At 34.2% G+C, this 13,784-nt stretch overlaps 1 pseudogene; it reads right to left on the minus strand.

Moving 5' to 3' along the window:
* Window positions 1–9,161: 9,161 nt before the first annotated feature.
* On the minus strand, window positions 9,162–9,808 carry LOC110215047 (large ribosomal subunit protein uL16-like; annotated as a pseudogene).
* Window positions 9,809–13,784: the final 3,976 nt, after the last annotated feature.

Consider the following 13,784-nt stretch of genomic DNA (forward strand, 5'->3'; position numbering starts at 1 on the left):
TCCCCAAGAGCGTGGCCGGGGGGTAGGGGAGGGAAGCTGTTTCCCCAGCTTCTGGCCCAGAGACCGAGCATCTGCAGTGGTGGAGCTGAGCCCTCCTTACAGTTACAGGATGGAAAAGAGTACTTGTGGTCATAGGCCAGGAAAGGAGTAAACACTTCACCCCTTATCATACCACCTTGGAAGAACTGAAAATTACAGGTCCCTACAAGTATCTCTGAAAACAGCTGTACAGACCCCTGAAGCTTGGGACAGTTCATTCTCCACATTGGAAGCAGACTCTTACCTTAACAAAGAGTTTAAAACTCAAGTAATTGGCTGGGATCATGAGCAAGCAGCGCAAAAAGAGTCAGACTATATTATCATACTTTGGTGAAAAAGAAGATCAAAATATACAAACAGAAGAAGACAACAAAGTCAAAGCTCCTACATCCAAAACCTCCAAGAAAAATATGAATCAGTCCCAGGCCTTGGAAGAGCTCAAAAGGGATTTTGAGAAGCAGGTAAGGGAAGTAGAGGAAAAACTGGGAATAGAAATGACAGTGATGCAAGAAAATCATAAAAAAACAATTCAACAGCTTGCTAAAGGAGAACCAAAAAAATAATGAAGAAAATAACACCTTAAAAAATAGCCTAACCCAAAAGGCAAAAGAGGTCCAAAAAGCCAATGAGGAAAAATGCCCTAAAAAGAAAAATTGGCCAAATGGAAAAGGAAGTCCAAAAGATTACTGAAGAAAATACTTCCTTAAAAATTAAATAGAGCAATTGGAAGCAGTGACTTTATGAGAAATCAAGACACTGTAAAACAAATCCAAAAGAATGAAAAATTAAAACAATGTGAAATATCTCATTGGAAAAACAACTGACCTGGAAAATAGATCCAGGAGAGAGAATTTAAAAATTATTGGACTATCTGAAAGCCATGATCAAAAAAGAGCCTAGACATCATCTTTCAAGAAATTATCAAGGAAAACTGCCCTGATATATTAGAACCAGAGGCAAAATAGAAATTGAAAGAATCACAGATCTCTCCTGAAAGAGATCCCCAAAGGAAAACTCCTGGGAATATTGTAGCCAAATTCCAGAGTTCCCAGGTCAAGGAGAAAATATTACAAGCTGCCAGAAGGAAACAATTCAAATACTGTGGAAACACAACCAGGGTAACACAAGATTTAGCAGCTTCTACATTAAAGGACCACAGGGCATGGCATACAATATTCTGGAGGGCAAAGGAGACAGGATTACAACCAAGAATCACCTACCCAGAAACACTGAGTATAATCCTTCAGAGGAAAGATTGGTTATTCAGTGAAATAGAGGACTTTCAAGCATTCCTGATGAAACGACGAGAGATGAATACAAAATTTGACTTTCAAATACAAGACTCAAGTGGAACATGAAGAGGTAAACAGGAATGAGAAATCTTAAGAGATTTATTAAGATCTAACTGTTTACATTCCTGCATGGAAAGATGATATTTATAACTCATGAGACCTTTGTCAGTGTTAGGGTAGTTGGAGGGAAAAAATTATATGTATTTATAAATAGATAGATAGACAGAAAGAAGGCACAGCGTGAGTTGAGGATTAAGGTGTCTTATCTGGAGAATAAAATTAAGGGATGAGGGAGGATTATACTTGCAGAAGAAGAAAGGGAGAGGTAGAATGGGGGAAATTATCTCACAAAAAAACAGAAAAGAAATGGTGGAAGGTGAGAGGGAAGGAGTGGAAGTTATTCTCATAGGATTTGGCTTAAGGAAAGAATAACATCCACATTCAATTGGGTGTGGAAATTTGCCTTATCCTATAGGAAAATAGGGGGAGAAGGGGACAAGCAAACAGGGGAATGATAGAGAGGAGGGCAGATTGGGAAAGTGTGTAATCAGAAGTAAATACTTCTGAAGAGGTATAGGGTCCTAAGAAAGAATAGAATAAATGGGAGGGCAAGATAGGATTAAGGGAAATAGAGTTAGGATTTCACAACATGTCTTTCACAACATATGTTTTGCATAACTGCACATGTGCAACCTATGTTGAGTTGCTTGCCTTTTCAGTGAGGGTGGATGGAGAGGGAGGAAGAGAGAAAATTTGAAACCTAAAGTTTTAAAAGCATATGTTTAAAAAAATATTTTCACATGCTACTGGGAAATAAGAAATACAGGAAATGGGGTACAAAGGCTATCCTGCCCTACAGGAAAATAGAAGGGGAAGGGAATAAGAGAAGGGGGGAGAGATAGAAGAGAGGACAGATTAGGGGAAGGGATATTCAGAATGCATGCAATCTTGGGGTGGGAGGAGGGGTGAGATGGGGTGAAAATTTGGAACTGAAAAACTTGTGGAAGTGAATGTTGAAAACTAAAAATAAATAATGAAAAAAATTTAAAAAAAGAACGTAAAGACTGAAGTTCACTTTCTTACGCACGCTATCCAAATCTTTTGTCCTAAGAGGCACATTATTATGATATTTTATAAGCATCTGAGGTAGTAAGGGAAAACAATATAATGAATAACTAAAATTCATGGGAAATTTCATAAAATTGATTTTTTTTGGTAATTTTCTTTTTAAAATCAGAGACCACATCAATTTAAGTCTAGGGCTTAAAACGATATATGGTACTCAGAGGAGTATATTCAATACATTGTTGCTGATGATGGCAATGATGATTATGAACTACTTTCCATCAAGATTTTTAATCAAGTCTGAAACAATGATAATGGATTAGTTTTAGTTAAAGATCATTTTAATTTCTAAATATTAACCTAATTAATATATTAAATTATATAAACTTTTTTTTATCATTGATGCTTTTCTGACTTGGAAGAGTTAGGGTTCAAACCAAACTTTTTGCTTCTTTCTTTTTTTGGCATCATATCCATCATAAATGCCTGAATTCAATCAAACTGTCAGGTTTTTCCTATAGATATCTTGACCACAAGATTATGCATCTCTTTTCCTGAGATGTAAGAAAATACCAATATCTGCTTTTTCCATTACTGAGTTTAGACAGTGACAGATACCTCTTAATTCATCACAGAATGTAGAGAACTAAGTCTTTGTGGGCCATCAGTTTCATCCATGTAAAAATATTTAAAAAGGATAGAAATTTAATGATTCAAGTGCTAAGAAAAGTATGTGACTAATGAATCTTAATGACAGTAGAAAAGTATTGAAATGGAAAAAAAAACCATGGAAATAAAGATTTCCTTCTGTCTCCTTTAGCACATATATATATGTATATATATATATATATGTATATATATATATATATATATATATACATATCCAATGCTGCATTATAATAGACCATCAATTATTTTCTAAAGGTATTTTATTTCTTTAATAAACTGGAAATCCTTGAGAGAAAAGTAGATGTCAATTAATTGGGCATTGGCTAGGCCATTTGTAGTATATGAAATGTACTGAAATAATATTCATTGATAAGACATTATAAATATGACAAAGAGAATCTTGGGAAAACATGGTTGAATTAATGCAGAGGAATATAAGTACCACTAATAAAATATTATACATGATAACCACAGTAATACAAGTTTGAAAAAAAAGCTAATGACTACAAAATAATTGAAAGTAAATAAGGAGAGGTAGAGTCAAGATGGTATGGAAGAAAAGCACTCTGCTAAGCTCTCCCAATATTACCTTCCAAATAACTTTAAAATAAAGCCTCAAATCAAACCCTGGAGTGGTAAAACCAACAAAAGGTCAGAGTAAGACATTCTTCTAGGTGAAAACAATACAGTAAGTAAGAAAGAGACATTTCAGAATTGGGGGAGGAATTGGACTGCAGTCCATGTGGAAGAAACACCAGTGGCGAGACTAGGTAGTGGTGAAAAAAGCAAAAGCAGCTATGGGAGCTCTCAAGTCAGAGATAGTAAGGGGACCTGGCAACTGATCAGAAAGAGATTTTCAGGTACCCCATGGTAGTACTGAAAACAAGGCCAGATGCTATTTAACAACTCTGTTGACTATAAACCCATTTCTCAATCATACTTCATGGGTGAAGAGGAGAAGTTTTGGTCAAGAGAGATTGGAAGTTCCGAGGGGCAGTATAACTTCTGAACCAAAGAGATTAAAAACCCTGAGGAACAGTGTTGTTTCCAGCCCAAATGGAGGAGGGACATTAAGGACCAATAATGATTGCAATTTCAAGGGACAGAGGTCTTTCCTGGGTGAGTACTTGGATGCAGAACAGGAGATCAATGAGCACACTTCGCCCCAGATCACAACACCTTGAAGCACCCAAAACTTCCAAAATCACAAGACTGGATCTGAAAGCAATAGTACAAAAAAGCCTGAAACTTGACACAGATACCATCTACCCTCTATGCTGGGAACAGAACCTAATATTAACATAAAGTTCCTAATCAGGAAATTGGGTGAAAAATGAGCAAAGAAAAAAAAAAGAATTTGACTAAAAAAATTACTATGGTGATAGGGAAGATGAAGACACAAAGTCAGAAGATGATGATGAAATCAAAAGTTATAAACAAAGGCACAAAAAAAATGTTAATTGGACACAAGCCAATAAGAATTCATGGAAAGTTTTAAAAACTGATTTTCAAAATCAAATAAGAATGGTAGGGGGAAATGGCAAAAATAAATAAAATCAAATGAAGAAAATTATGAAAAAAATTAACAGCTTGGTAAAAAAGGCACAAAAATACTGAAAAAATAGCACCCTAAAAATAGAATTAGCCAAATGGAAAAAGAGGCACAAAAGGTTACTGAAGAAAATAATTCCTTAAAAATTAATATTTGGCAAGTGGAAACTACTGACTGCAAGAGACATCAAGAAACAATACAAAAAAGTCAAAACAATAAAATAATGGAAGAAAATATGAACTAACTTATTGGAAAAAATAATTGAAGTAGAAAATAGATTAAACAGAAGTAATATGAAATATTGTATTAGCAGAAAACCATGATCACAGGAAGAGCATAGAATCACATTATTAGAAATCATGAGGGAAAACTACTCCATTATCCTAGTACCATGAGGTGAAAGAGAAATTGAAAGAAAAGGTGATCACTTGGAAGAGATCCCCAAATGAAAACTCCCAGCAATGTTATAGGCAAAGTACAGAGCTCTCAAATTAAAGAGAAACTATTTCAAGCAGCCAGAAAGAAATCATTAAAATATCATAGAGCCATAGTCAGAATCATACAAGGTTTAGCTACTACCCTGTTAAATGAGTGGAGGATTTAGAATATGATATTCTGGAAGGAAGCACAACTGGGATTAAAACCAAGAATAACCAAATCTGATAGTAATTGAGTTTAATGCTGCAAGGTGAAAAACAGGGATTCAATGAAATACAGTCATACCTCAGAAATATTGAGGGTTCATTTCCAGACCACTAGAATAAACAGACTGTTACAATTCAGTCACATGATTTTATTTGGTTTTCCACTGCAAATAAAAGTTATATTTACTCTTTAATGGAGTCCATAAAGTGTGTTAGTAGCATTGTCTAAGAAGAGCAATATATGTAGCTTAATAAAAAAAAAAAACTTTATAATGAAAAAATGCTAACCATCATCTGGGCCTTCAGGGAGTTGTAATCTTTTTGCTGAGGGAGGGTCTTGTCTTGATATTGATGATTGCTGACTGATTAGGTAGTGGTTGCTGAAGTTTAGGTTGTCTGTGGCATTTTTTTTCATAAGACAACAATAAAATTTACATATTGATTGATTCTTCCTTTTACTTGGACACTTAAAGGACATTGTAGTTTTATTAATTGGCTTAATTTCAATATTGTGTCTCAAGGAATAGGAAGACCCAGGGAAAGAGAGAGAAATGAGGGAACTGCCAGTCAGTAGAACAATCAGAACATGCAAAATATTTATGGACTAAATTCATTGTCTAATGTGAGGTCAGTTTATGGTGCCTCAATACAATCATAATATGCAGCAACATTAAAGATTTCTGAAAACAGAAGATCATAACGGATATAATAATAATGAGAAAATTTGAAAAATTTCAAAGAATACCAAAATGTGACAAAAAGACATAATGTGAACACATACTATTGAAAAAAAAATGGTACCAATAGACTTGCTTAATACAGGATTGTTACAAACATTAAATTTGCAAAAATTTGAATTCCGTATTGATAAAGCACAATAAAGTGAAGTGCAGTAAAACTAGTTAGACTTGTAGAGGGCTTTTCAGCATGCCTGATGAAAAGACCAAAGCTGAACAGAAATTTTGACTTTCAAGTACAAGACCCCAGAGAAGGATAAAAAGGCACATATGAAAAGTAAATCACAAGGGACTTAATAAGATTAAACGGTTCATCCAATCTATATGGGAAGATGATACATACATCTTCTAAGAATTTTATCATTATTACTATAGTTACAAGGATTGTACACAGAAAGAGGAATGCAGGCATAATTTTATTATGCTGGGATGGTGTAAAAAAAGATGGGGAGGAAGAAGGATGCTTTGTGAGAGGGGATAAGCAAGAGGAAGAATGACAAGTGTTATCTCACATAAAGAGATGCTGTGGTGAGTAAAATGCAATAATGTGAAACTGAGACACATTTCTTTGAGCAAGATCAGTTTATTAAGAGTAACTCATGTCACTTTTAATAAAGTGGGTCATAATCACCCCTCTGTAAGGTCAGTGACCGAAGAAAATAACTCTTTAAATATTAGAATTGGTCAAATGGGAAAAAAATCCACTGAAAAAAGCAATTAATTTAAAAATAAAATTGGTCAAATGTAAAAGGAGGTACAAAAACTAAATAGAGAAAATAATTCCTTCAAAATTAAAATTGGGAAAGTGGAAGGTAATGACTCTATGAAAATCAAGAAACAGTCAAACAAAACCAAAAGAGTGAAAAAATGGAAGAAAATGTAAAGTGTCACGTTGGAAAAAAAAAAAAAAACAACTGACCTGGAAAATAGGTCCAGGAGAGATAATTTTAAAAACATTGGACCATCTGAAGGCCGTGATTAAAAGAAACAGCCTGGATGTTACCTTTCAAAAAATTATCAAGGAAAACTGCCTTGATATCTTTGAACCACAGGGTAAAATAGTCATTGAAAGGATCCACTGATCAGCTTCTCAAAGAGATCTCAAAATTAAATCTCCAAGGAAAATTGTAGCCAAATTCCAGAACTATCAGGTCAAGGAAAAATAATACAAGCATCCAAAAAGAAATAATCCAAATATCAGGGAGCCACTCTAAAGATTACACAGGACTTAATAGCCTCTATGTTAAAAGATTGGAGGACTTTGAATATGATATTCTGAAGGCAAAGGAGCTTGGATTACAATGAAGAATCAACTACACAGAAAAATTGAGCATAATCTTTCAGAAGAAAAAGATGGATATTCAACGGAATAATAAACTTTCCTAATGAAAAGAACAGATTGAATAGAAAATTTGATCTTCAAATACAACACTCAAAAAAATCAGAAAATGGTAAACAAAAAAGAAAAAAAAATGTTACTCAAAGGATTGAAACTGTTTACTTTGCTACATGGGAAAATGATACCTGTAAATCTTGAGAACTGTATCTCTTTAGGACATTTAGAAGGAGTATATATAGACAGAGGGTGTGGGTGTAAGATGACTTGGATGTGATGATATTAAAAAAAAGAGTCAAAATGGATTTTGTTGGAAGAAAAGGAAATGGGGATACAGAATAGGGTAAATTATATTATATGAAGAGGCATAAAGGAGTAGGAATATATTATAGTAGAAGGAATGAAGGGAGCCAGTGAGCATTGTTTGAATCTTAGTCTCAACAGATTTGGATGAAGGAAGACATAACATACACACTCAGTTGGGTATAGAAATCTATCACCCAAATGGGAAAAAAAATGAGGGAAAAGGGAAAAGAAAAGTGGTATAATAGAATGGAGGAAAGATTGAAAGAGGTGGTGGTTAGAAGTCTAAACAGGGGGAAAATAGAATGGAGGAAAATGCACAATTAGTAATCATAACTGGGAATGTGAATGGAATGAACTCTCAGGTGAAATGGAAGCAAATAATAGAATGGATTAAAATCTAGAATCCTACAACATATTGTTTACAAGAAATACATTGAAAGCAGACAGAAACACAGAGTAAAGGTAAAAGACTGGAGCAGGATACATTATGCTTCAACTGAACTTAAAAAAATAAGTAGGAGTAAATATTAAATGCATCCTTTTCAGATCGTGATATAATGAAAATTACTTTTAATAAAGGGACATGGAAAGAGAGACTAAAAGTTAATTGGAAAGTAAATAATCTACTCCTAAAGGATGAGTGGGTCAAGAAACAAATAATAGAAAACAAATGAAATATTAAACCACAATATAAATGCCAGTTATTATTATTTTCATTGTTATTAATAACATTAAAATTCTTCTTTGTCTAAAAAGTAACATTAATAGACATTCTTCAATCAAAAAAAGAACATGTTAAAAACTTATGAAAAAGATTTTGGAATAAGCAGATATACTTTGACCAAACAAGCAGTCAAGGCTAACCATTTTGGGCCATGATAATTTAGCAGTGCAAAATACCTAATGTGAAATAATTTGTTATCTACAATTATACTTCAAAATCTCTCTATCTTTCATGTATTGAGGCAATAAAATCCCATTCTACAGATACTTCTCAAAATGTTTTTGGGAAATAAACTAACAAATAATGCTGGAAATAAAACATTATCATAGATTACACTGTTCCTCAGATATAAGTAATCCAAAAAATGAGTGATATGACAAATACCCTAATCTAAAAATTACATGGAAGAAAAGTATATGAAAATGTAGAGTCATAATAGAAAAGATTGCAATTATTTCAAAGCAATATTAAAATAGATGACTGACTGCATGGAAAAATGAATGGATGAACAGATGAATAAATGAGTAGGTAGATAAAGGAATAGATAGACAGATAAGCATAATAACACAAGTCCAAATCCAATTGATATGGCACTCTCTCCTCATTGTTGGAGATCAATGTCACATGCTTGTGTGAGGGACAGAATGGAGTTGGTAAGAGGAAGAGAAGGGGAAGCTCTTGTTTAGGGTAGTTCCTTTGGGCTCTGTAATCACTTCATATAATTCTGGCTGCCATTATTTTTAGCTGTATCTAGTTTATTTATGCCTGAAAAAGTTAGATGTCAAAGCATACACCCCTCAAGAGTGGAGTGCCTGCCATTTGTCCAAGGGGCCCTGGCTGGGGATGTACTTAACTCCACAGCCATCAGGAATGTGAAGCTTCTCAGCTATCATATCCTCAAACTCATCAGCATTGATCTTGGTGAAAACCCATTTCTTGGAAATGTGGATATTCTGGCAACCAGGGAATTTGAACTAGGCTCTACACAAAGCTTCAATCATGTGTTCTTTATTCTGGATCTTGGTTTGAATTGACATGATAACTTGGCTAATGTGTACATGGGTTACAGTGCCCTGGGGCTTCCCAAAGGCTCCCTGCATGACAGTCTGGAGCCTATCAGCCCCAAAAAATGACAACATCTTATTTATGTGGATGACAGGAAAAGGATGTAGCCTCACAATGAATGTGAAAGCCATCCTTGCCACAACTCTTCACCATGTACTTATTGGCACAGATACCAGTGGCTTCCAAGGCTTCTGATGACAGCTGTCCATATTAATCTGACACCACATGGCCACACAATGGAAATTGATCCACTTTCACTTTCTTTCTGCCAAGATCAAAGATTCTTGTCCTGGCATCAGGAATTCTTCTGCAGAAATGGGACTTGTGGGTATGGCTTATTTTTACAGTACCTATAACAGTGGGAAGAACAATGGCCCATGGCACTAGTACCAGCAGAGACTGTCTTGCCATAGGAAAAAGGCTCTGGCTGCCATTTTTGAGAGATAAAATGAATGATGCTAATCTCACTTCATGTTATAGAAGAAAGAATAAGACTATGTGATGAAGCTGACATGAAGGATGCTATCAGTGTCCAGTATGTTCCTATCCCCTGCTAGAAACTTCAGAATTTTCCCCTTGGGGAGATCTAGGACTCTCAACAGAGCTGAGTTATTTTCCTCTCAATAGGAGAGCTCTTTTGCATATATTCTCCTATGCATCCATTTTACTATTTCTGTTTTGCTATAGACTTGGACATATGGTTTCTTTACTACTTCCTATGGGTGTTAACTATGAAGCTGCTATTTGGTGGGGAGTTAAGACTAATATAAATAAAATAAAGGGCTTAGATCCTCCTTTCTCCACATGATAAGTAAACAGCTATCGGAATTTACCTTAAAACTGAAAAGCACATCCCCAAGACTAACTAAGGGTGCAGATAGATATATTTCTAACCTGATACCATAGCTCTTGCAGCAGAGAAGAGTGGCCAATATTCTAGTCCCAATCTCATGTTTTCCCCTACTTCTAGAAAATAAAATCTCCCTTGGAGAAAAGTGGGAAAAGACAAGAGATGACTTCTATCTCCCTTTGAGCCAAATAATGACATCTCCGTGGTACCTTATGTGAGGTACAGACAAGAAGGACAAAAAGAGAGAGAGAGTCAGAGAAAAAAAGTTAAAGAAGAAAAAAAGAAGTGAATGAATATATTAATTCATAAATACATAAATGGATAGAAAGATGGATGGATGGATGGATGATAGATAGGAAAATTAAATTTTTAAATAGGTTGTTAAGATCAGGAGAAGTAATAATCCTACTCTGCTCTGAATTACTCTGATTATGTATGGATTTTTCTGGAAGCCATACTTTTAAGAGGAATTTTAAACACATTTTAAGAAGGATTTGAACATATCAGAGGGCAGGGAATACATTGCTGAACATTCAGGAAATCATGACATTTTAAAATATTAAAGGAATCATGGTGTTTAATAAAAAAAAAAGTAGAAATGAGATAGGCGGAAAAGTTGTGAAGACACTTTTTAAGCATTTCAGAAATTTTTATGTATATAGATGAATATTATTGGCTTAATATAATTGAAATATTTGTAACAATTAGTGCTATTCATCCACGTCCAAAGAAAGAAGTGATGGAGAGTAAATGCAAGTCAAAGCATACTATTTTTCACTTTTTTAGTGTTTGTTTTTATTTTGGCCTGTGTCTTCTTTCACAAGATGACCAATATGGAAAAATATTTTGCATGATTACACATGTACAACCTATATCCAACTGCTTACCATCTAAGGGAGGAGGGAGGCAAAGGGAGATAATTTGGAACTCAAAATTTAAAAAAAAAAGCTAACATTTTTCTTTATTTGTAATTTTGAAAAAAAAATAAATATTAAAATCAATTAGAGCTATTCAACAATGGAACATGATGCCTTGTGAAAAGGCATGTGAAAATAGTGACTTTATTTTTATAACAATAGTTCAATGATCAGCTAGATAATTCAGCAGGGATGTTGCAGAAGAGATTCCTGTAAGAGATTTGAAATTGAACTAAATGTCTACTACTATCCTTTTGAACTGTTATTGTCTATTAACCTATTATTTGAAGATTTTGCTGTTTCTGAAATTACAACTATTTGGTATAATAGATTGAGTGCTGGGGTTGGAGTCAGTAACATCTGAGTCTGAATCATGCTTAGGATATTTTCTAGGTGAGTGATCCTAGACAAGTCACGTTTTTTTTTTCCAATCAGTCTATTTCCTTATCCATAAAATGGGAATTATAATAGCAAACAACACATATCTCACAGGATTGTTGTGAGAATTATATGGGATAATATAATACATATACATGTATGCATATATAAACTTACAGTTCATAAACCACTATGTAAATGCTAGTTTTAAAAACATTATTACTCTTATTGCTAGATGGTGATGATTTTGATGATGATGATGATGATTATGATGTTGATGATGCCTAATTTCTAAAGTATTTTTCTACCCAGTTAGAACGGGGCATCCCAATATTTACTCTTATTTTACTCTCATATTTTTTCTTAACTTTGAAGTTAGTCACTAAAGAAGTAAAACATACCCATCATGTTAATAATCATCATTACATGAGATCACTTGATGTCTCCCTAATTAAAGGATAATTGATAAAGAAAGCTAAGGGAACTGGGTTTGTCCCCATTTTTCAAAGTGTCTCTGGAGAATATTTCACTGGGTTAAAATATACTTTACTGGTGGAAAGATAGTCTTTGTACTTAACCAAAGTTTTTTCTTGTTGCAATTTAAGTGTATCTTGAGGTAGGATGACCCATCCCTGGAAGGAAAGAATAGAAAGAGAAACACTATAACTTTTCAACAGCAGCCTGTTTTTGTCCCAAGGGAAAAATACAGCATTGATTGTCTCAACTAAAAGTGCAGACAATTCTGTAGAAATGAGCTCTTTAATAAATTCAGGAAAATTTACTGCAAATTTTATGAGAACTAGCCATCTTGAAATTCCCTCATTTCAAGTTTAAATCTGCCAATACATTAAACTCTTTGACAGATGTCATCACACAGTTTCAGACTTTTACCTCCTCCAGAAAAAACAAACAAACAAAAAAAACATTAAATGCTACCCACTTGGAATGTGTTGTATTGAGTAACAATGGAAAACTGAACCAGGGTCTTGTCACATGCAAAAGTCAGTATAATAAGGCAGGTGCTAAAAACAATTACTGGAATATTGCTTCACACCAAGAGTTAAGTGCCAGGTAGACAGCAAAGGTGGATGAGCAGCCCTGAAAAAGCCATCACTTCAGAGGTGCTAATCCTTCTTGAACAAACACTGGATACAATTATATGGTTTCTTAAGGTTTCCATTTTAAGTTCTACTTGGTTCACAGGATTTTGTAAGCAAAGATAAACAAAACTTCTGACCGGGTCTATTGATGGTATTATTACTTGTTTCAAATTGGACTTTTGTTTTCTTTATGCAGAACAGACATATATTAAGCTTTACTAATACTACTAATCCTAAATATCAATGCTATTTCATTAACGCAAAGAGTTCAGTATTTAGTAAGTACCTTCTGAAAATTTAACTGAGCAGGTATTTATGGATTCCAAGAGTTCTAACACACACACACACACACACACACACACACACACACACAAATATATATACATATACATATACATATACATATACATATACGTATACATATACGTATACATATATATACATATGTATGTGTATGCATATACATATATATGATAAAATAAAATATAATTCCAAATATATATGTAATGAATATAGTAGACATACCCTGACTAATAGTGACAAGCACCTGACTTGAGACTCTGACTATTTAAGTGATTTTAGATTAAAGAGTAATTCCTCCCTTATTCTTTCCAAAATCACATTACTTTTCCTGATGACATCTTCATGATCATGTTAACAGTCTAAATATTTGGATAGATTGATGGATGGATATATGATAGATACATAGATACATAGATACATAGATAGGTAGGCAGATAGATGATAATCACTACACTTAGCATCAGCTTCCCTCCTTGATTTCAATTCAAAAAATATTATGCCTCTCCTAGGACAAGCTTATCATTTCTAAACTTGCCATCATGCTGCCAACTCAAGCTTTGATTGATAACATCTCTCCCATATTCCTCTCCCCTCCAACTGGAGAGATGTAGAACAGAGTACTTGCAATACCTTCAATCACAGAATGCAGAAACTGGACTCAGCACATTGCACTTGGCATCTGCTGACCTGTCAGATTTTACCTCCACAGAAGAAGATGTTGTACTGGGTATCATATGGTGTCCTTCCCCCTGTTTTCTATCTTCTTTTGCATATTGTCTCTCCCTTTAGAATGTAAGCTCATTCAGG

The sequence above is a fragment of the Phascolarctos cinereus genome, unplaced genomic scaffold (assembly GCF_003287225.1).
Source record: "Phascolarctos cinereus isolate Bilbo 61053 unplaced genomic scaffold, phaCin_HiC Scaffold_2;HRSCAF=192, whole genome shotgun sequence".
NCBI lineage: Eukaryota > Metazoa > Chordata > Mammalia > Diprotodontia > Phascolarctidae > Phascolarctos > Phascolarctos cinereus.